Consider the following 21,652-nt stretch of genomic DNA (forward strand, 5'->3'; position numbering starts at 1 on the left):
AAATCACTATAATGCTCTTTTACAGATTGCATTTTTGGCATATTTAACGAAATCATTTCATTTGATGGAGTCGACAGCTTGAAAATGAATAGAAAAACAGCATTAAAATGCTTCCCACGCTCGGTGAAATTTTCTCACATGCTAATTTAATTGCAGTATAGTGACTTGTTACATAGTTCTGAGATCAACGTTTTAAAAAATTATCAAGTATATTGTTTGTAATATTTGCATTATATGCATTTATCCGAAGTCTAGTCATCACTCAGTACAGTATTAGACATTGTGCGTAATGGACAGTTTACTCGAACATTGTATCATAATTAATGCAGCCAACGCAGTTACATTCTCAAAGAGTTAATAATGGTGTATAAGAATGAAAAAGCAACGTCTGGATGCAGTACAAAGACTAGAAATGCAAGAAAAAGACTGAATTTGAAAATTAAATTAGACGTTTTGAAGCAAATTGATTCTGGTAAACAACAAGTGGATGTGTGCCATACTTTAGGACTGGCAAGTTTAACTGTAAGAACAATTATAAAAAATAAAGAATTAATTTTAACAGCAGGAAAGACAGCTGTTCACTGAAAGCAACTAGGGCTAGACTGGCTATCATGATTGAAATGGAGAGACTAACTAATTTTATTGAAGGTAATATCCAATGCAGAATTAAGTTAAGTTAAATATTATAAAAAAAAATAATAAAAAAAAAGAGAGAGAGAGAGAGAGAGAGATTAGCCTATATGATGATCCGAAGAAACCTCACCTTAAAAAAAAAAAAAAAAAAAAGTGGAACCATTTAAAACTAGTAAGGGCTGGTTGAATAGATTTAAAATCCATGGAGAAGCCACAAGTGCAGATCAAGGAGCTGAAACTTTTAAAAAAGGACTTGTTAAAATTATTGAAGAGGGGTATTATGTGTTACACTTCTCAACAAGTTTTTAACATAGATGAAGCAGGACTTTTTTGGAAATGAATGCCTAAAAGAAGTTTCATATTGAAAGAAGAAAAAAACATGCCAGGTTTCAAAGCGGCAGAGGATTGGTTGACTTTATTGTTGGGTGGTAATGTTGTGGGGGTTTAAAATTAAAACCCCTTTTAGTTTACCAGGAAGAGGGCCAAAGTACAACCAAAATCGACACATTTTTCGTGATTAAATTCATCAATTAAATTAAATCGATTAAAATCAATTTAGGTCAATTAAATTCATGATTTAATTGGAATTTGAAGTTTAATTTTGATACGTAAGTAGTTACCACATAATTATATAAGTATGTAATGCAGAATATTTTATATGTACAAAAATTTGAATATTAAATATTTTGACCTACATTTGTGCATCTTTTCATTACCGTTTATTATTGATTAGGAAATATCCTATGGCACTGACTGCAACTCACAAATACATATGTTACCTTATGGGAATGCAGTGCTCGCTTAGCACGGATTCACTTAGCACTCTGTTTTACTGGAACGAATTATCAGCGTTAAGCGGGGGTCACCTGTAAATTTAAATTGGTACTATAAAAGACCACTTTTTTATTTAATTATAAAAAAATGAAAAGTTGTAAAAATTATATTGTATGTTGCTGCTAGCTAGTACAATTATGACCCTGAAATGAAATTCCAGTCATCCCAGTGAAGATCACCAAGCTTTCCCCATCCACAAAAAGCAGAATAGAAGTGGTCAAATATGAAAGAAATGTTCTTTGTTTTTTTTTCAGGGCATCATTCATTATGAATTTGTTCCGAATGGTCATATTATAAACCAAGCCTATTATTTATAAAGAAGTTTTCATTCAAATGAAGGAAATGTTAGGAAAAAATAATGGATGGTTTGATTGATTGATTGATTTTGGGTTTATTGGCGCAAAAACAACTAAGGTTATACTGCGCCAAGAAACGATTAAAATAACAATAAGGATAAATTCTGGTAACCTTTAAAAAGGTTACCTCGTCAAATTGTTATTTATATATGTGTGTATATATTAATAGCTTTTAAAAATTTAAAAACTGCCGACACGTGGTCGTTGTCTGATAAAATCTGACTGAGTGTATAAGGCTCAGTCGGATGAGTAAAAGCGGTAAAATGTATATTGCGAACATGGGTAAAATGAACGCAATCTATTAAAATATGCTTTAGAGTTAAAACGGTGTCGCAAGACTCGCACATAGGAGGGTCATCCGCCCTCAGCAGAAAAGAATGTGTCAAATGACTGTGTCCTATGCGGAGTCAAGCAAGAACAACTTCCTCGCTCCGATTCCTGCGCAGACTAGACTGCCATGTTTCTATTACAGGCTTTATTTGGTATAATTTATTTGTTCTCTGTCTGTGCCATAGTTCTTGCCATTGGGAATATATCTGTTGCATATTATTTGCCTGTAGTCTGTATAGGGGACTGACAGGCAACAATTATGAGTGGGTGTTGCTGATTTGGCTGCAGCGTCAGCCAAATCATTTCCCTTTATCCCAATATGGCTAGGAATCCAGCAGAAGCGGATATCAAACTTGTATTCATGAAGAGAATGTATCTTCTGCTGAACCCGACAAAGAACGGGATGAGAATTGTGTCTCAGAGATAATAAAGCCTGTAATACACTCAAAGAGTCAGAATATATTATTGACCTTTGGAATTGACAAGTTCGAATGTGATCCAAGGCTAGCTCTATAGCATACAGCTCTGCAGTGTATATGCTGGATTCAGGAGGAATCTGCTGAGATATTATAGTGTCCGGAAAGACAGCAGCAGATCCTACGCACGATTCAGACTTCGAGCCGTCTGTGTAAATGGGCAGGAAGTCTGAGTGCTCAGCTTGGTGTGCAGAGTAGAGCTTCTGGTAGACAGATGATGAGGTCTCAGACTTTACCCATTTCTTAAGGGAAAAGTCGCACGGTGGGGGATGAGCATGCCAGGGTGGAGGAATTTCTTTTCGTGTTTGTGCAACCTTGTCTACCATGATGTTAAACTCTCTGAATAGCTCTTGGACACGAATGCCAAAAGGTCGGTTGGCAGTCTTACGTGTGCTGTACAAGTTTTCTCAACGTGGCTCAAAAACGGATGTCCACGTAGGATGGTCTGGCAGGGATTTCAACTTTAAAGCATAGTTTAAAGACAACTGCTTACGTCGAAGGGATAAAGATGGTTTGTTTGCTTTGACATATAAGCTCTGGACAGGAGATGTGCGATATGCTCCAGTAGCGATACGGATGGCCTGATGATGGACAGGGTCAAGCCATCGAAGGGCACTGTCTCTGGCTGAAGAGTATACCTGGGGCCCGTAGTCTAATTTGGGTCGTACAAGTGCACGGTAAAGCCGTAGTAGGGTGCATCGATCTGCTCCCCAACGTGTTGAGGAGAGAGAGCGGAGAATATTGAGTCCCCTCGTGCATTTTGTATGAAGTTGACGAATATGTTCGAGAAAGGTCAACTTTTTATCAAACACAAGTCCCAAGAATTTTGTGTCTGACACTACTGGAATAACATTTTGCCCGAGCCTTAATTCAGGTTCAGGATGAAGATTACGCTTGCGACAAAAGTGTACGCAAACGGTCTTCTCCGGCGAGAACCTGAAGCCATTTGCAAGTGCCCAGGAATTAAGGCGATCAATGGCTTTCTGCAGTTGTCTTTCAATAACCCTCATGTTGCATGACTGACAAAATATGCTAAAGTCATCAACATAGAGGGCACAGTTTACAGTCGGAGGAAGTTGTTCTGTGATGGAATTTATTTTTATGGCAAAAAGCGTGACACTTAATACTGATCCTTGTGGTACTCCCTCCTCTTGGCTAAAGGAGCAAGAGAGTGAGGATCCCACACGAACTTGGAACGATCGATTGGCTAAAAAGGTTTGAATAAAAAAGGGGAGATGCCCTCTAAGGCCTAGGCTATGTAAATCTTTTAAAATGCCAAATCTCCAAGTTGTGTCATACGCTTTTTCCATGTCAAAGAACACCGACACCAAGTGTTAGCGTTTTAGGAAAGCATCCCGGATGGATGCTTCCAATCTAATAAGATGGTCCAAAGTGGACCGGTTCTTTCGGAAGCCGCACTGGATGTTGGAGAGAAGGTCATTTGATTCGAGATACCATATTAAACGAGAATTAACCATTCTCTCCAGGATTTTGCACAGACAGCTAGTCAGAGCAATAGGACGATAGTTGGTGGTGACTTTTGGATCCTTTCCTGGCTTAGGGAAGGCAAGAACGATTGCCTTTCGCCAGGAGTCCGGAAACTGCCCTTCAGTAAAGATTCTGTTATACAGAAGGAGCAGACAATCCATAGATTTTGGTGAAAGATGTTTACTCATTTCATAATGGATGCCATCTGGTCCAACGGCACTTGCTTTGGAAAGAGCGAGGGCTCTTTTCAGTTCCTGAATAGTGAAATCCCCGTTGTAGGGATAAATGCTCTTAGATTTAAAGCTAAGTGCCTGTTTTTCGATTTTACATTTCAGGACCAGGAACTCTGGGGAAGAAGATGTTGCAGAGATGTTAGAGAATGTTTCCCCAAGAGAATTAGCTATTGCAGTTGGATCTGCAATAGCGCATCCATTATAATCTAGGATTGAAGAAGGGTGGGATGTATATTTTCCCTTCATTTTCCGGATTTTATCCCAGATTACCTTAGAGTTCGTAGACTGGTTAATAGATGATGTAAAACGGATCCACGATTCCTTTTGACTCTGACGGCGGATATATCGTGCTTTGGCTCGTGCACGTTTAAAGGCTATAAGGTTCGTCGTGGTAGGATATCGGCGGAATATCCCCCACGCTTTGTTTTGAGCCTTTTTTGCTGCTGTGCATTGTGAATTCCACCAAGGTTTAGGAAATGGTGGAAACCGGGCAGATGTTTTCGGAACAGCATTCGCAGCTGCTTGGACAATATTTTCTGTGATGTACTTAACTGCTTGTTTGTTTGTTTGTTTGTTTGTTTGTTTGTTTGTTTTATGGCGCATTAGCATCTAAGGCTATAATGCGCCAAGTCAAAAGATGAAGAATATAAAATTTAAATTATTTGTATATTATTTTAAAAGAATATACAAATTAAAGCGTTCATGCAGTATAAAAGGATAAAAATATTTTAGATTGAATTATTTAGATTAATAAGTTGTAAAAACTTAAAAATAGCTGACATATTGTCATTGTCGTTTAAAACCTGTCTGAGTGTATAAGGTTCAGACAGATGGCTAAAACATAAACGGCGGGCATTATAAAAGGACGGACATTCAATTAAAATATGACGGACTGTTAAAATGGTGTCACAATTTCTACACATAGGACGATTGTCTGCCCTCAGCAGATAGCAATGTGTCAAGTGACAATGTCCTATGCGGAGCCGAGATAGAACAACTTCCTCTTTTCGGTTCCTGCGTAGACTAGACTGCCAATGTTCAATTACAGGCTTAATCTCATATAACTTGTTTGTAGTCTGTCCATGCCAAGAGTGTTGCCATTGGGATATCAGTTTCTTTCGAATTACTTGCCTGTAGTCTGTATAGGGGACTGACAGGCAAGAGTTAAATAGGTTCGCTGATTTGGCTGCAGAGTCTGCCAAATCATTTCCTGAGATCCCAATGTGGCCTGGGATCCAGCAGAAACGAACATCAAATTTGAATTCTGCTAAGGAATGCAGCTTCTGCTGTATCCGGGTCAGGACAGGATGAGGGTTGAACCTCATCGATGATAAAGCCCGCAATGAACTCAGAGAATCGGTATATATAATATATTTTTTGTGGTGGGTGGTTTGTATACGATCTAAGGCTAGCTCAACCGCATGCAGCTCTGCAGTGAACACACTGCATTCGTTGGAGATCTGCTCAGATACCGTGGTGTCTGGAAAAACAGCTGCAGATCCGACAGACATATCTGACCTCGAGCCATCTGTGTAGATGGGCAAGAAGTCAGCATGTTCCGAGCGCTCAGCTAAAAAGAGCTGCAGGTAGATGTTGGATGATGTATTACCCTTTCTCCAGTTGTTAAGGGAAAAGTTGCAGTTTGGGACACGAGCATGCCAGGGTGGAAAAGGTTGCCCTGGTGATGGGGCAACATTGTCTAATGTGATGTTCAAATCATTGAGTAGCCTTTGGATACGAATACCGAATGGTTGATTGGCAGTCTGGCGAATGTTGTACAGATTTTCCCAACGTGGTTCAAAAACGGGTGTCCACGTTGGATGGTCTGGCAGGGATTTCAGTTTCAAAGCATACTGTAGAGACAACTGTTTCCTGCGAAGCGATAACGAGGGCTCATTCGCTTCGACATAGAGGCTATGGACAGGAGAAGTACGAAATGCTCCAGTGGCAATACGGATCGCCTGATGGTGGATGGGATCCAGCCATCGGAGTATTATATTAAGAACCCTACCGTACCGAACCCATAGGTTATTAAGAACCCTACCGTACGCTGAGTCTTGAGGATGCGTATACCTGGCACCCGTAATCTATCTTAGATCGTACGAGTGCACGATAGAGGCGCATGAGGGTACATCGGTCAGCGCCCCAAGAATGTGAGGAGATTGCACGCAGGATATTCAAACCTCTCGTGCACTTCGCACGTAGCTGACGGATGTGTTCTAGAAAGGTCAGCTTTCTATCGAAGATAAGCCCCAAAAATCTAGTCTCAGGTACTACTGGGATGGCAGTTTGTCCAAGCCTTAGTTCAGGTTCAGGGTGAAGATTGCGTTTTCTGCAAAAATGCATGCAAATTGTCTTTTGTGGAGAGAATCTGAACCCGTTATTCGTTGCCCATGAGTTCAAATGGTCAATAGCACGTTGCAGTTGCCTCTCAATTACCCCCATGTTGCAGGAATGACAAAATATGCTAAAATCGTCAACATAGAGGGCACAGTTTACAGTTGGAGGAAGTTGTTCTGTGATAGAATTCACTTTAATGGCAAAAAGCGTAACACTTAAAACGGATCCTTGAGGCACTCCCTCCTCTTGGCTAAAAGAGCGAGAGAGAGTAGATCCTACACGGACTTGGAAAGAACGGTGACATAAAAAGTTCTTAATAAAATTGGGGAGATTACCTCTAAGGCCGATGCTATAGAGGTCTTTTAAAATTCCAAATCTCCAAGTTGTGTCATACGCTTTTTCCATATCAAAGAACACTGACACCAGGTGTTCTCGTTTTAAAAAGGCATCTCGAATGGAAGTCTCGAGCCTGATTAAGTGGTCCAAAGTTGACCTATTCCTACGGAAGCCGCACTGAAATCTGGAGAGAAACCCATTAGCCTCCAAATACCAGATAAGGCGGGCATTGACCATTCTCTCCAGAATTTTGCACAGACAGCTAGTCAGAGCAATAGGACGGTAGTTCGTTGGGATTTTGGGATCCTTTCCTGGCTTAGGAAAGGCAAGCACGATTGCCTTATGCCAGGAATCCGGAACCTGCTCTTCTTTAAATATTCTGTTATATAGAAAAAGCAGTTGGTCCATGGATTTTGCAGACAGATGTTTGATCATATCATAATGGATAAGATCTGGTCCGGCAGCACTTGCCTTGGTAAGAGTTAGAGCTGTTTCTAACTCTTCAGTGGTAAAGGGCCCGTTATAGGGATGAGACCTTCTTGATTTAAAGTTAATTGGCTGCTTTTCACATTTATCTTTCCAGACCAGAAATTCTGGGGAATAAGCAGATGTTGACGAGATGGCAGAAAAAGTCTCCCCAAGTGCATTGGCTATTGCAGTTGGATCTGCAATAACGCATCCATTATACTCCAGGACCGATGAAGGGTGCGATGTATATTTACCCTTCATTTTCCGGATTTTGTCCCAGATAGCTTTACTGCTGGTTGACTGGGTAATGGTGGATGTAAAGCGGACCCACGATTCCTTTTGGCTCTGACGACGAATATATCGCGCTTTCGCGCGTGCACGTTTGAAGGCTAAGAGATTGGCTATGGTAGGATATCGTCGGAATATCCCCCAAGCTTTGTTTTGTGCCTTTTTTGCTGCTGTGCATTCAGTATTCCACCAAGGTTTTGGAAATGGCGGAAACCGGGTAGATGTTTTCGGAATTGTAGCTGCAGCTGCATGGACAATGCTTTCTGTGATGTACGCCACTGCGTCATTAATAGGCTCCCGACTGACTGTACTGATGTTAAAGTCTACCAGGTGTTGAAAGGTGTTCCAGTCAGCCTGATCAATCTTCCATCGTGGTAACCTAAAAGGTGAACATGGCGTCACTTTAAGTAGGCTGGTTATCACGGGGAAGTGATCACTCCCATAAAGATTCTCCTCTACCTCCCAAGTGATTGAAGGAAGGAGAGAGGGGGAACATATAGAGAGGTCAATAGCAGAGAACGTACGGGTAGGCATGTGAAAAAAGGTGTTAGTTCCCACATTTAGAAGGGATAGGTCATTGTCATTGAGCACATGCTCTATGACACGTCCCCTTCCATTAACGTTTGCACTACCCCACAGGGTGTTATGTCCATTGAAGTCGCCCAGGAGTAAGACAGGCGTAGGCAGCTGCACAATGAGATCATCAAGGTCTCTCTGGGAGATATCAGCCCCAGGTGGCAAATATACTGAGCAGACTGTTATTAAGAACCCTACCGTAAGGCGAACCGCTACTGCTTCTATGTTGGTGGTGAGCGCAATAGTTTGATATGGGGTATGGTTGCCCAGAATTATAGCAACACCCCCATGAGCAGGTCCATCGTCAGTTCTGTCCTTTCGAATGATGGTAGTGTTACGAAGCAAAGGGTTTTCATTTGGCTTCAGGTATGTCTCTTGTAAGCAAAAGCAGACTGGCTCATGCTTTTGCAGAAGGGCCTTGATGTCATCATTGTTTCGCCGGAATCCACGACAGTTCCACTGAAGGAATTTAGCCATTATTTTGGCTTGGTGGGTCCATCAGGCGGCTTCCGAGGTGCTGAGGGCTTACCTTTTTCAGTCTTGGATTTATCCTTCCTGGGGAAGTACGGACGCTGTCCAGTGTCCATTTCCTCCTCAGCAAAGAGCTCCAAAACTGAGTCTTCTTGTACCTCCTTCTGCTCTACATCCATGTTTTCTTGGGTTGTAGGTGGTATTTCCCCTTTCTTATTCTTTTCTTTCATGATAGATTTTGTTATTTGTGGAGCATTAGGAGGTACTGATATAGGAGTGGCAGCTGATTGGTCCTTCTGTGCAGGTTTTTGGGAGCATAAGAGATAACGTGCGATAGGGGTAAATGATTCTTTTGGAGGGATGGACATGTCCGTCTGAGTTCCAATGGAACACCTCCCTGCTACCTTCTGGGCGTAGGTAGGTTTTTTGATGTTGACAGGTTTCACTGCTTTCCTTGCCTCCTGATACGATATGTTTAGCTCTGCCTTCAGCCGTTGAATTTCTTTTTCTTCTTTCCACCTCTGGCATGCTCGTGAATAGGCCGGGTGTTCGCCTTCACAATTAATACAGGTGGGTTTTTCGGCTGAACATGCTGTTGTTTCGTGGTCCTTTGCGCCACATCGAGCGCATGCAAGGACTCCACGGCAGGCCATTTGAGAATGTCCATATTTCTGGCATTTAAAACACCGTAAAGGGTTGGGAACATATGGACGCACTGGACAGTTGATGTAGCCAGCTTTAATCTCATCAGGAGGTTTGGGAGAGTTAAAAGTCAGGATAACACTCCTGGTTTTAACAAGTTTCCCATCCCTACGAGCACTAATTCTCTTGACGGCTATAACTCCCTGAGGTTTCAGTTCCAAGCAGATTTCCTCCTCGGTTACGTCGAGAAGGTCCCATTCGGAAATGACACCTCTCGATGAATTCAGTGTTCTATGTGGTGTTACAGTAACGGGTACTCCTCCGATCGATGTTGCGCGGAGTAGCTGCTCGGATTGTCTGTCAGTTTGTGATTCAATTAAAAGGTCTCCAGAACGGAGCCTCTTAACAGATTTGGGTGAACCTGCTAACCCATCTAACCCTTTCTGTATGAAGAAGGGTGACATTCTACCAATTGGTTTTTCTCCGGTGGAGTGTATAATTAGGAACCTTGGAACAGGCCCTGATGGTAATTCCGTTCGCTGCCTTTTTTTAGCAATAATGCTATCTGTATCTGTGTCTAAATTTTCAGATAGGGACCGGGTTGGGGCCCCTGAAGGAGTAAGTTTCTCAGGATTCATAGAGGTTTTTTATTTGTTCAGTGCCCGGGCTCCCCACCCACCACGGAGCCCAAAGGGACGCCCACTACCCGGCATGCAATAAATGCGCTCGGGAGTGGGATGCCAGGGCTACCCAGACACTATACCCGCACCGCCGCCAGCCTGAATCCTGTCCCTCGGACCATGAGGGTACGGGCGTGGCATTGACACGGTTGACCATCGCAGGCGAGCCTACTAGCCGATTGATCCTAGCCGGGCCTTCCAGGACCACCCGTCTTGTCGAAGCAGGGGCCAAAGTGGTGTATTGAAGCTGGGCCCCTCAACAACCAGGATCCCCCTTTCCGAATTTCCACGGGTCGCAGCGCACGGCAAACACGCCGGATTCCATTGATGTAAGCCTGGAACCTGGGCTGTGGGCGTTGGATCCCAGTGATGCTAGTCTGGAAGTCCAGCAGCGTCACTGGGAGGTCCCCTCACCACGTACAGGTGCCCACGTCGAGGGGTACTTAACTGCATCATTGATAGGCTCTTGACTGACTGTGCTAAGATCAAAATTTGCCTGATGTTGGAAGGCAGTCCAGTCAGCCTGATCAATCTTCCACTGTGGTAACCTAAAAGGAAGACATGGTCTCCCACTGTGTAACAAGGTTATCACAGGGAAGTGATCGCTTCCGTATGGATTCTCCTCCACTTCCCAAGTGAGTGAAGGGAGTAGAGAAGGGGAGCAGATAGAGAGATCAATGGCAGAAAAAGTACGGGGTAGGCATGTGGAAGAAGGTGTTTGTTCCAGTATTTAGAAGGGAAAGGTCGTTGTCATTGAGCATACGTTCTATGACTCGTCCCCTTCCGTTGATGTTAGCACTACCCCACAGGCTGTTATGTCCGTTAAAATCCCCGAGAAGTAAGAAAGGGGGAGGCAGCTGCGTAAGAAGATCATCAAGGTCTGCCTGGGAGATGTCAGTCCCAGGTGGCAAATAAATGGAGCACACAGTTAATAAAAAACCCACTGAAAGGCGAATTGCAACAGCCTCTATGCTGGTTGTTGTTGTTTGGTTTTTTTTTTTTTTTTTTTTAGGAGCATTAGCAACTAAGGCCATATTGCTCCGGGAATATGCGGTGGTCATTCCCTGACCTTTCCGCATCCTCCGTATTTGGTGGTGACGGGCTCGAACCCCGGTCTAATCAAGAAGCGTGTGCTAAGCACTGCTGCTCCTTCCCACCTGGCTACGGAGGCGCCTATGCTGGTTGTAATTAGCAAGGGCTGCACTGGGGTCTGGTTACCCACAAGGATAGCCACTCCCCCATGTACATCATCATCATCATCATCAGCCATTTTCAATCCACTGCAGGATGAAGGCCTCTCCAGTTCCTTCTGTTTTGAGCACTGGCCATCCATTTACTACTCAAAAACTCATGAATTTCATCTATCCATCTCCGCCTTTGTCTTCCAGGTTTTCTTCTAGCTCCTCTTGGTACCATTCTGTTATTTTCTTAGTCCATCTGTCATCATGTCTTCGAGCTATGTGTCCTGCCCAAGACCATTTTAGTTCTTTAGTTTTGATAAGAATGTCCTTTACTTGAGTTTGCTGCCTAATCCATGTGTTTCTCTTCTTATCTAACAGTCTGATTCCCAATATAATTCGTTCCATTCTTCGCTGGGTAGTTCTTAGCTTCTCTTCCATTCTTTTGGTGAGTGCCCAAGTTTCACTTCCATAAGTCATGGTGGGGAGTATACATTGATTCATTATTTTACGTTTCAGACAAACTGGGATATTGCTCTTCAGTATGGGACTATATTTCCTGAATGCTATCCATCCAAAATTTATTCTTCTCTTGACTTCCAGCCATTTATCATTATTACAGCTAATAACTTGTCCCAGATAAGTATATGACTCCACCTTTTTTTTCAATTACTGCTCCTTCAATCATTATTTCCCTTTCCGTGGCATACTTGTTCATCATTACTTTTGTTTTAGCCATATTCATCTTTAGTCCAAAATCCTTACTAACTGTGCATAACTGATTAAGATTTTCCTCTAATTCTTTGGGATCGTGGCTTATGACCACAATGTCATCTGCAAATCGTAAATGGTTTAGGTACTCTCCGTTCACATTGACTCCTTTCTGTGACCAGTCTAATCTTCTGAAAGCTTCCTCAAGGGCAGCAGTAAACAGCTTCGGAGATATTGTGTCTCCTTGTCGAACTCCTTTCTCGATTTTAAATTTCCTACTGTCTTTGTCTAGTCTAATAAAGGATGTAGCACTCTCATATATTTTCTTCAAAATCATAATATATGGAGTATCTATGCCTTGTCTTTCCAGTGCCCGAAACATTGCCTTATGCTGTATGGAGTCAAATGCCTTTTCATAATCCATGAATGCCAGGCATAATGGTGTTTTATATTCATTTGCTTTCTCCATTAGCTGTGATATTACGTGAAGGTGATCCATAGTTGAGAATCCTGTCCTAAAGCCAGCTTGCTCTTTCGGTTGATTCTCATCAAGTATTCTTTCTAATCTGTTAGTAATGACCCTTGTGAACAACTTGTAGATATGGGATAACAAGCTAATTGGTCTATAATTTCCAATTTCTGATTTATCTCCTTTCTTATGCAGCAAAACTATAATTGCATTATTCCACTGCGTAAGCATCACACCTTTTCTAATGCACTTTGTGAAGAGCCTTGCCTGTTTTTGTGTTATGTCTCTTCCTCCCAATTTTAACAACTCTACAGTAACTTCATCTTCCCCCGGGGCTTTCCGGTTCTTCATTTTCTTCAATGCATGTTCTACCTCATCAGGAAGAATATCGGGTATGCCGTATGTGTTGCTACTTTGCAATCCATCTTCCCCACTGCTGGTATCAATTCCCTCGCTCCTTGTATAATTCTCCATAGTAGTCTTCTGCTATTTGAATTATGCCTTCTCTGCTGTTTATAAGTACACCGTCGCTATTCTTCAGTTTCAGTATCATTTGTCTTTCTGTGTTCCTGCTCATGGCTGCTGATTTAAATCCTTTGTTTTCCCTTAATGCTTGTTCTACTTTTCTTGTGTTAAATCTTCTTATGTCTTCTCTGAGTCTCTTTCTAATGGCTTTGCATAAGTATACTCAGTATACTCAATTTTCTCCCTGTCAGTGTTTTTCTTGCTCTTCATTTGTCGTCTTTGGTTCATCAATGGTACACCAATTTGGTACACCAATGCTAGGAGTTTGGTAAATAAATTTGATGAATTTGAGGTATTGCTCAAAACATCAAAGGCAGATATTGTTGGGATATCAGAGACGTGGTGTCACACAGATATAAGTAATGCGGAACTGGAATTTGGGGAATACAATGTATATAGAAAGGATAGACAGGACAGGAGGGGAGGAGGGGTTATGCTATTAATTAAGAAACACATAAAGTCAAAGGAAGTGAAGCCAGTTGACATCGATGGACAGGGCAGTGTCGAGTCAGTTTGGTGTGACATAAGCATAGGGAAATCAAAATTGAGAGTAGGAGTGTGCTATAGGCCTAATGACTCTGATGAGTATAATAATATATTGTACAGGGAAATAGAGTGGGCCAGTAAATCAGAGAGTCTTATAATGGGGGATTTTAATTTCCCAGATATTGACTGGAAATTGTGGGTTGGTCACTCGCACACTAGCAAGGCTTTTGTGGATTTATTGGATGATTGTTTTCTACATCAGCATGTTCGTGAGGCAACAAGAAGGAGCAATACTCTTGATCTGATTATCAGTAGTGATTCTTCATGCATTAAGAACCTGCAGATAAATGAACCACTAGGTGGCAGTGATCACAGTGTGTTGAAGTGGGATTTACTCAAGGAGGTAACTACCATCAGAGGTAAAGGGAAGGGTTTTTGTTTTCGTAAAGGCGACTATGATGGTCTGAGACAGTATTTAAATTCTATACAGTGGGACCAACTGATGATGTTACCAACAGCAAACTCAAAATGGGAAGCATTCAAGGAACTAATCTTGGTGGCTACCAGGCTTTACATACCAACTAAGAAATATTGTTCAAGGTTTAGGCCTAAATGGTTGTCAGATGGACTAATGAGACATGTGGCAGAGAAGAAAAATGCATGGGATACATACAAATTAATGGGTGACATGGAAGCCTATGATAGATATAAGTTGGTCTGTAACCAAGTCACAAAGGAGATTAGGCAGGCAAAGGCAGACTACGAAAAATCCTTGGCAAAGGATGCAAAGAAAAACAGAAAGGAGTTCTTTACATACTTGAACTCGAGAAGGAAAGGGATGAATCAGATTGGTCCACTGGATATTGATGGTTCAACAGTTGAGGATCCTGCTCAGGTGGCTAACAATCTAAACGAGTATTTTGCATCTACATTCACGCATGAGGAGTTATTCAGGAAGGAGAATGATGTAGGTAAAGTAAACACTGGCAGTGAGCTGGATGATTTTGTAATAACTGAGAGGAAAGTGGAGGAGAGATTGTTGAGGATAAACATAAAAAAGGCACCTGGGGTGGATGGGATCTATCCAGTTATATTAAAGGAGGCAGCAAAGGAAGTATGCAAACCCCTAGCCATAATTATGAGAGCTTCTTTGGACTCAGGGGAGGTACCCATAGACTGGAGATGTGCAAATGTAACCCCAATTCACAAAGGAGGATCAAAGGCTGACACAAGTAATTATAGACCTGTTAGTTTAACTTCTGTTCCAGGTAAATTAATGGAGGTACTGGTTAAAGAAGCACTGAGGATCATCTAGACAAGAATTCAGTTATAGCTCAGACGCAGCATGGTTTTGTTAAGGGCAGGTCTTGCCTGACCAATTTGATTGGATACTATGATGTAGTCACAAAAGAACTGGATGCAGGGAATAACTTTGATATTATATATTTGGATCTTAGAAAGGCTTTTGATACTGTTGCACATGGAAGACTGCTGCACAAATTGGAGCAGTGTGGCATTGGAGGCAAATTGCTGCTATGGATAAGGGGATGGTTGAGTGGCAGAAGACAGAGAGTGGTAATCAATGGACACTGCTCAACGTGGACTAATGTTATTAGTGGAGTTCCTCAAGGTTCAGTGTTGGGTCCATTGTTGTTTTCGGTGTTTATGAATGATATTGATGATGGGATATCAAGTTTAATGTCTAAGTTTGCAGATGATACAAAGGTTGGCAGGGTCGTTAAGGACACTACTGACGCTATGCTGCTGCAACAGGATCTGGAAAGGTTGAACAGATGGGCTGAGAGGTGGCAAATGAAGTTTAACATTGACAAATGTAAAGTACTACATATGGGTAACAGTAACCCCAGAGCAATGTATCAACTCTGCGGTACTACACTGACAGTGGTGGAGAATGAAAAGGACCTGGGGGTAATTGTGCAGGCAGATATGAAGTTCTCTGAGCAGTGCAGACGAGCTGCAAGAGTAGCTCATGGTGTCTTGTCAATGATATACAGGAATTTTTCTAGCAGGGATAAGGAGGTGATTATTCCCTTGTATAAGGCAATGGTTAGGCCACATCTTGAGTACTGTATACAGGTCTGGAGGCCTCATTTCAAGAAGGATGTAGAGCTGCTGGAGCGGGTACAGAGAAGGGCAACAAGATTAGTAAATGGAACAAAGGGTTGCTCTTACAAAGAAAGGCTTAAGTTTTGCAAATTACAGAGTCTGGAGACTAGGCACCAGCGAGGTGATCTGATAGAGGTGTATAAGGCTTTGAATGGTTTGAGCATGCTCAATGCCAATGGGATTCTTCATCTTTCTCAGAATAATCACCTCAGAGGGCATAAATTCAAATTGAGGAAGGACGGATGTCGGATAGATGTGCGGAAATTTGCCTTTGGCCAGCGGGTGGTTGGTTGGTGGAACCGACTTCCATCACTTGTTGTTGAAGTTGATAGCCTAAACAAATTTAAAGCTCAACTGGACAGGTATTTCGAACGAACGGAGGGGTGAAATGGGAGAGGGTTTTTTTTTTTTTTTTTTGGCTGATGCTGAATAAGCTTGTTTTCTTGCATCATATGCCTCTACTAATGCTAATGCTAATGCTAATCATGACAAGTGTTTCTTGACTAATTTTTTCTTCTTTGGATTTCTGTTTCCCTATAGGTTTCTTGGGCTTTATCACTTTCAGAAAGTTGTAATATTCCTCGTCGATATCTTGGTCCTGAGCAGTCTGCAGAAGCTCAAACTTGTTCTTAAGTTCCAGTACATACTGCTTTTTCTCCTCTTCTGTTATCTCAAAGACCTTTGTATTATTTACTCGAATCAGCTTTTTCCTTTCCTACATCTATATCAAGTGTACATCTTACCATTCTGTGATCACTTCCAACATTTACCTTATTCAGGACGGTAACATCATTCACAATATATCTTCTGTTAGTGAGGATGAAGTCGATTTCATTAGTTGTTAATCCATTTGGACTCTTCCATGTCCACTTTCTGTTCACCCTTTTCTTGAAAAAAGTGTTCATTACTGACATTCCTTGAGAATCTGCAAATTCCACAAGTCTTTCACCTCTTTTATTTCTTTCACCAATTCCAAAATTTCCTATAGTTCCTCTTTCTGCGCTGTTTTGCCTTTTTCCAACCTTAGCATTGAAGTCCCCCATAATAATAGTGTAGTGGGGTTTCTGCTCATCTAGAAGACTCTCAATTTCAGTACATTTCTTCAACCTCTTCATCATCATGGCTCGATGTTGGTGCATAAATCATTATAATCTTTAGCTTGTACCTCTTAGAAATCTTGAGTATTAGTCTTGACACCCTTGGTGATGTACTTTTGAATTCCAAAATGTTGTTTTTAAAATCTTTATGGAACAGAAACCCAACTCCACCTTCACTCCTTTCACTGTTTCCATTGGTGTACAGCAGATTTCCACTTGATAAACTTATAAGTGATTCATTTCTTCTTCTTGTTTCAGCCAAACCGATGATATTCCAATTCACATTTTCTAATTCCCATGTACATGGCCATCCGCAATTCTATCCTTTCGAAAAAATGTGATGTTGTGCATGGTGGGATCATCATTTGCCTTTGGATATGTCTCCTGCAAGCAAAAGCAAACTGGCTCGTGCTTTTGCAGGAGGGCCTTGATGTCATCAATATTTCGTCGGAATCCACGACAATTCCATCGTAGGAATTTAGCCATTATTTTGGCTTGGTGGGTCCATCAGGCGGCTTCCGAGGTGCTGAGGGCTTACTTTTATCAGTCTTGGATTTATCTTTTTTGGGGAAGAATGGACGCTGTCCCGTGTCCATTTCTTCCTCCGCAAAGAGTTCCAAGACTGAATCTTCGGGTACCTCCTTCTGCTCGACATCCATCTTATCTTGGGTACTAGGGGGGACTTCCCCTTTCTTATTCTTTTCTTTCATAGTTACCTTTGTTACTTGTGGAGCGTTAGGAGGTACCGATATAGGAGTGACAGCTGATTGGTCCTTCTGTGCAGGTTTTTGAGAACTTAAAAGATATCGCGCGATGGAAGTGAAAGACTCCTTTGGAGGAATGGTCATGTCTGTCTGAGTTCCAACGGAACATCTCCCTGCTATCTTCTGGGCGTAGGTAGGTTTATTGATATTCAGGGGTTTGACCGATTTCCTTGCCTCCTGGTATGATATATTTAGCTCTGCCTTCAGCCGTTGAATTTCTTTTTCTTCTTTCCACCTCTGGCATGCTCGTGAATAGGCCGGGTGTTCGCCTTCACAGTTAATACAGGTGGGTTTTGCAGTGAACATGCTGTTGTTTCGTGGTTCTCTGCACCGCATCGAGTGCATGCAAGGACTCCACGGCAGGCCATTTGAGAATGTCCATACTTTTGGCATTTAAAACATCGTAAAGGGTTCGGTACGTATGGACGCACTGAACAGTTGATGTATCCAGCTTTAATCTCGTCAGGAGGTTTAGGAGAGTTAAAAGTCAGGATAACGCTCCTGGTTTTAACAATTTTTCCATCCTTTCGCGCAGTGATTCTCTTTACGGCAATGACTCCCTGTGGTTTTAATTCGGAGCAGATTTCCTCCTCGGTTACGTCGAGAAGGTCCCACTCCGAAATGACACCTCTCGATGAATTGAGTGTTCTGTGTGGTGTCACTGTTATAGGGATTCCTCCAATTGATGTTGTTCGGAGTAGATGTTCAGATTGCCTGTCATTTTTAGTTTCAATTAAGAGGTCTCCAGAATGGAGCCTCTTAACTGATTTGGGAGAACCTGCTAACCCATCTAACCCTTTTTGAATAAAAAAGGGCGACATTTTACCAATCGGTGTCTCATTGGTAGAATGCATGATTAAGAACCTTGGGACTGGCCCTGATGGTAATTCGGTTCGCTGCCTCTTTTTAGCAATAATGCTATCTGTATCTGTATCGTTGTTTTCAGATAGGGACCAGGTTGGGGCCCCTGAAGAAATAAGTTTATCAGGATTCATTGAGTTTTTTAAATTGTTCAGTGCCCGGGCTCCCCACCCACCACGGAGCCCAAAGGGACGCCCACTACCCGGCATGCAATAAATGCGCTCGGGAGTGGGACGCCAGGGCTACCCAGACACTATACCCGCACTGCCGCCAGCCTGAATCCTGTCCCTCGGACCATGAGGGTAGGGGCGTGGCATTGACACGGTTGACCATCGCAGGCGAGCCTACTAGCCGATTGATCCTAGCTGGGCCTTCCAGGACCACCCGTCTTGTCGAAGCAGGGGCCAAAGTGGTGTATTGAAGCTGGGCCCCTCAACCACCAGGATCCCCCTTTCCGAATTTCCACGGGTCGCAGCGCACGGCAAACACGCCGGATTCCACTGATGTAAGCCTGGAACCTGGGCTGTGGGCGTTGGATCCCAGTGATGCTAGTCTGGAAGTCCAGCAGCGTCACTGGGAGGTCCCCTCACCACGTACAGGTGCCCACGTCGAGGGGAATAATGGATGGCTTCTCCACCATGACAATGCTCCAGAACCCTTCATTCAAGGCATTTTGGCCCACAAAAACATTCCTGTACTATCTCACTACCCCACCTAAGATATTCACCTGACCTTGCTTCATGTGATTTTTTCTCTTCCGCTTCTCTTTCACTTGGTAACATTCCAAACATCCAATAGAATGCAACTGAAAGTCAGAACACAGCCAAGGAGTTCCATTGAGTTTCCTTCTGAAAGTTGTAAAAATACTCTGACACTCGCATATCAATCAGGGGACAACAACTTTGAAGGTGTCTTCTGTATCCTAATTTTTTTTTTTTAGAAAAATAAAGTCTGAACTTTTTGATCAGACTTTGAATATTTACTCACTACAGTCAAAGCTCCCAAATCCAACGACCACAACCAAAATTTCCAAGATCCTTGCAAGATGTTGGAATTTTTGGGATTACAAGGGGTCAACATTATTTCCAGAAAAAAAAAAAAGCCACAAAAAATATTGAATTTCAATAATGCATTATTGTGCATAGTACTGCATAAATGTAGCCTTTTTTCTGGCTTATTTAATACATGGAATTCCAACACAGTAGACTCTCGAAATAATGGAACATTCGAGCTAACGGCACATTAGATCAGATGTTTACATACAGCGCAAATGTCTTGCAGTGCCGAAAAAAGAAAACAACAAGTCATGTGATTACTGCATTTGTTTCCATTAGCCATTTTGAAAGTGAATTCTGTACAGATATCATGGATTATACTACTGTTTTACATTTAAATTAAAAATCCCTCACTATGGCTCCTAAAGTTAATAAACCTCATACAGAGAAGAAAAAAAGAACAACATTAAAGCTATACTGCGACTTTAGTGTTTTGCACCAACCTTGCGTAGAAGTAGAAATAAAAACACCAGGGAAACTAAACTTTTGATAACTGTATTTAAAATAACCCGCATCTACAATAAATTTAACTTTACAATAAACTCTACATATAAATTATTAAAATCTGCTACATTACAATCAAAAATGTATAAATATACAGATTAAAACGATAAAAACCGTAGCTTTCAAAGGCTCAGCCTTCTTCTTCAGCGGTAACTCTTGCTATGCAGTACAACTTTAAATATCAGCAGGCTAACGGTACTCCTCACGTGTTTCCATTCTCGTGTGCCTCGTTCTCTCGCGTTGTGGAACTGGAAGTGGCCCGAGTGGAAGCCACACGGAATCGTTCATCTCTTCTGAGGATAGTGGTCTCAAAGATGGGATGAATCCGCGTACCTCTATCCCTATTTATGTGAATTGTAGAACAAATCCGCAAACTCTCGAGCCACTTACGGTCCCAAAACTTACGCGCCCGATCGGTGATGATAGCATCGTCCGGGGAGATCTGGTGCTGTTTCTCCCAAAAATGCTCGGCCACGGCGGACTTGCCATATTCCGCATTTCTTATTGCCTTAGCGTGTTCCCCCAGACGATCTTTGAGACGGCGTTTTGTTTCCCCTACATAACACTCCCCACAATCCGGGCATCTAATGCTATATACGACCCCACTAGTGTTCTCTTTTTTAATGGGGTCTTTAACCTGAGACACGATAGTGCGCAGCCTCCGTCCCGGAAGCTGCACACAACGCGTCTGGTACTTTCTTAGTATTCTAGCTATATGATCAGTTAAACCCGGATAGTAGGGAATGTATGCAGTGGCTATCGGTGTAAATGGCTCGCCTCTCCTCTGATTTCCTTTAACATATTTCTCTATAATCCTCCGGGGGTAACCACATTTTGCAAGATCCGTTGCGACCCGTTCATACTCTAATTTTCTATCATCGGAGGCACTGCAATGTGATTTTGCTCTTTCAACTAAAGCTCTTACCACACTGTTCCTATGATGGTTGGTTTGGGCTGAGCTGTAATGCGAATACTGCCCTTTACACATGGACTTCCTATACACCCTAGTCCTCAGCTGTCGACCTTCTCTACAGACCAACACATCCAGGAACGGCAAGACTCCTCCTTCTTCCACCTCCGATGTAAATTGTATGAATGGGGAGAAGCCATTTAAGCTGTTCAACACTTGATCCTCACTCCCCTTTCGAATGATTGAAAACGTATCATCCACATACCTTTTCCAGGGGCGCATAGGGAGAACACTAGCATTAAATATTCTGGCCTCGAGCTCCTCCATAGCTAAATTAGAATAGAGTTATGCCTCTCAAGTACCACTATGGTGTTTGGTAATACTATGTATAAGCAGGTTAATGGTGCAGCCATGGGCTCCCCCATCAGCGCAATTATTGCTAATTTAGCTATGGAGGAGCTCGAGGCCAGAATATTTAATGCTAGTGTTCTCCCTATGCGCCCCTGGAAAAGGTATGTGGATGATACGTTTTCAATCATTCGAAAGGGGAGTGAGGATCAAGTGTTGAACAGCTTAAATGGCTTCTCCCCATTCATACAATTTACATCGGAGGTGGAAGAAGGAGGAGTCTTGCCGTTCCTGGATGTGTTGGTCTGTAGAGAAGGTCGACAGCTGAGGACTAGGGTGTATAGGAAGTCCATGTGTAAAGGGCAGTATTCGCATTACAGCTCAGCCCAAACCAACCATCATAGGAACAGTGTGGTAAGAGCTTTAGTTGAAAGAGCAAAATCACATTGCAGTGCCTCCGATGATA

General features: G+C 42.4%; 1 protein-coding gene across 2 annotated transcripts in view; it reads right to left on the reverse strand.

The window, feature by feature from the left end:
* Nucleotides 1–21,652, reverse strand: part of LOC150086117 (2-hydroxyacyl-CoA lyase 2-like) — a 167,190-nt gene that overhangs the window by 51,742 nt on the left and 93,796 nt on the right. The gene's annotated exons all lie outside the window — the stretch shown is intronic.

The sequence above is a fragment of the Mastigoproctus giganteus genome, chromosome 5, assembly GCF_048544385.1.
Source record: "Mastigoproctus giganteus isolate SK-2022 chromosome 5, ASM4854438v1, whole genome shotgun sequence".
NCBI classification, from domain to species: domain Eukaryota; kingdom Metazoa; phylum Arthropoda; class Arachnida; order Uropygi; family Thelyphonidae; genus Mastigoproctus; species Mastigoproctus giganteus.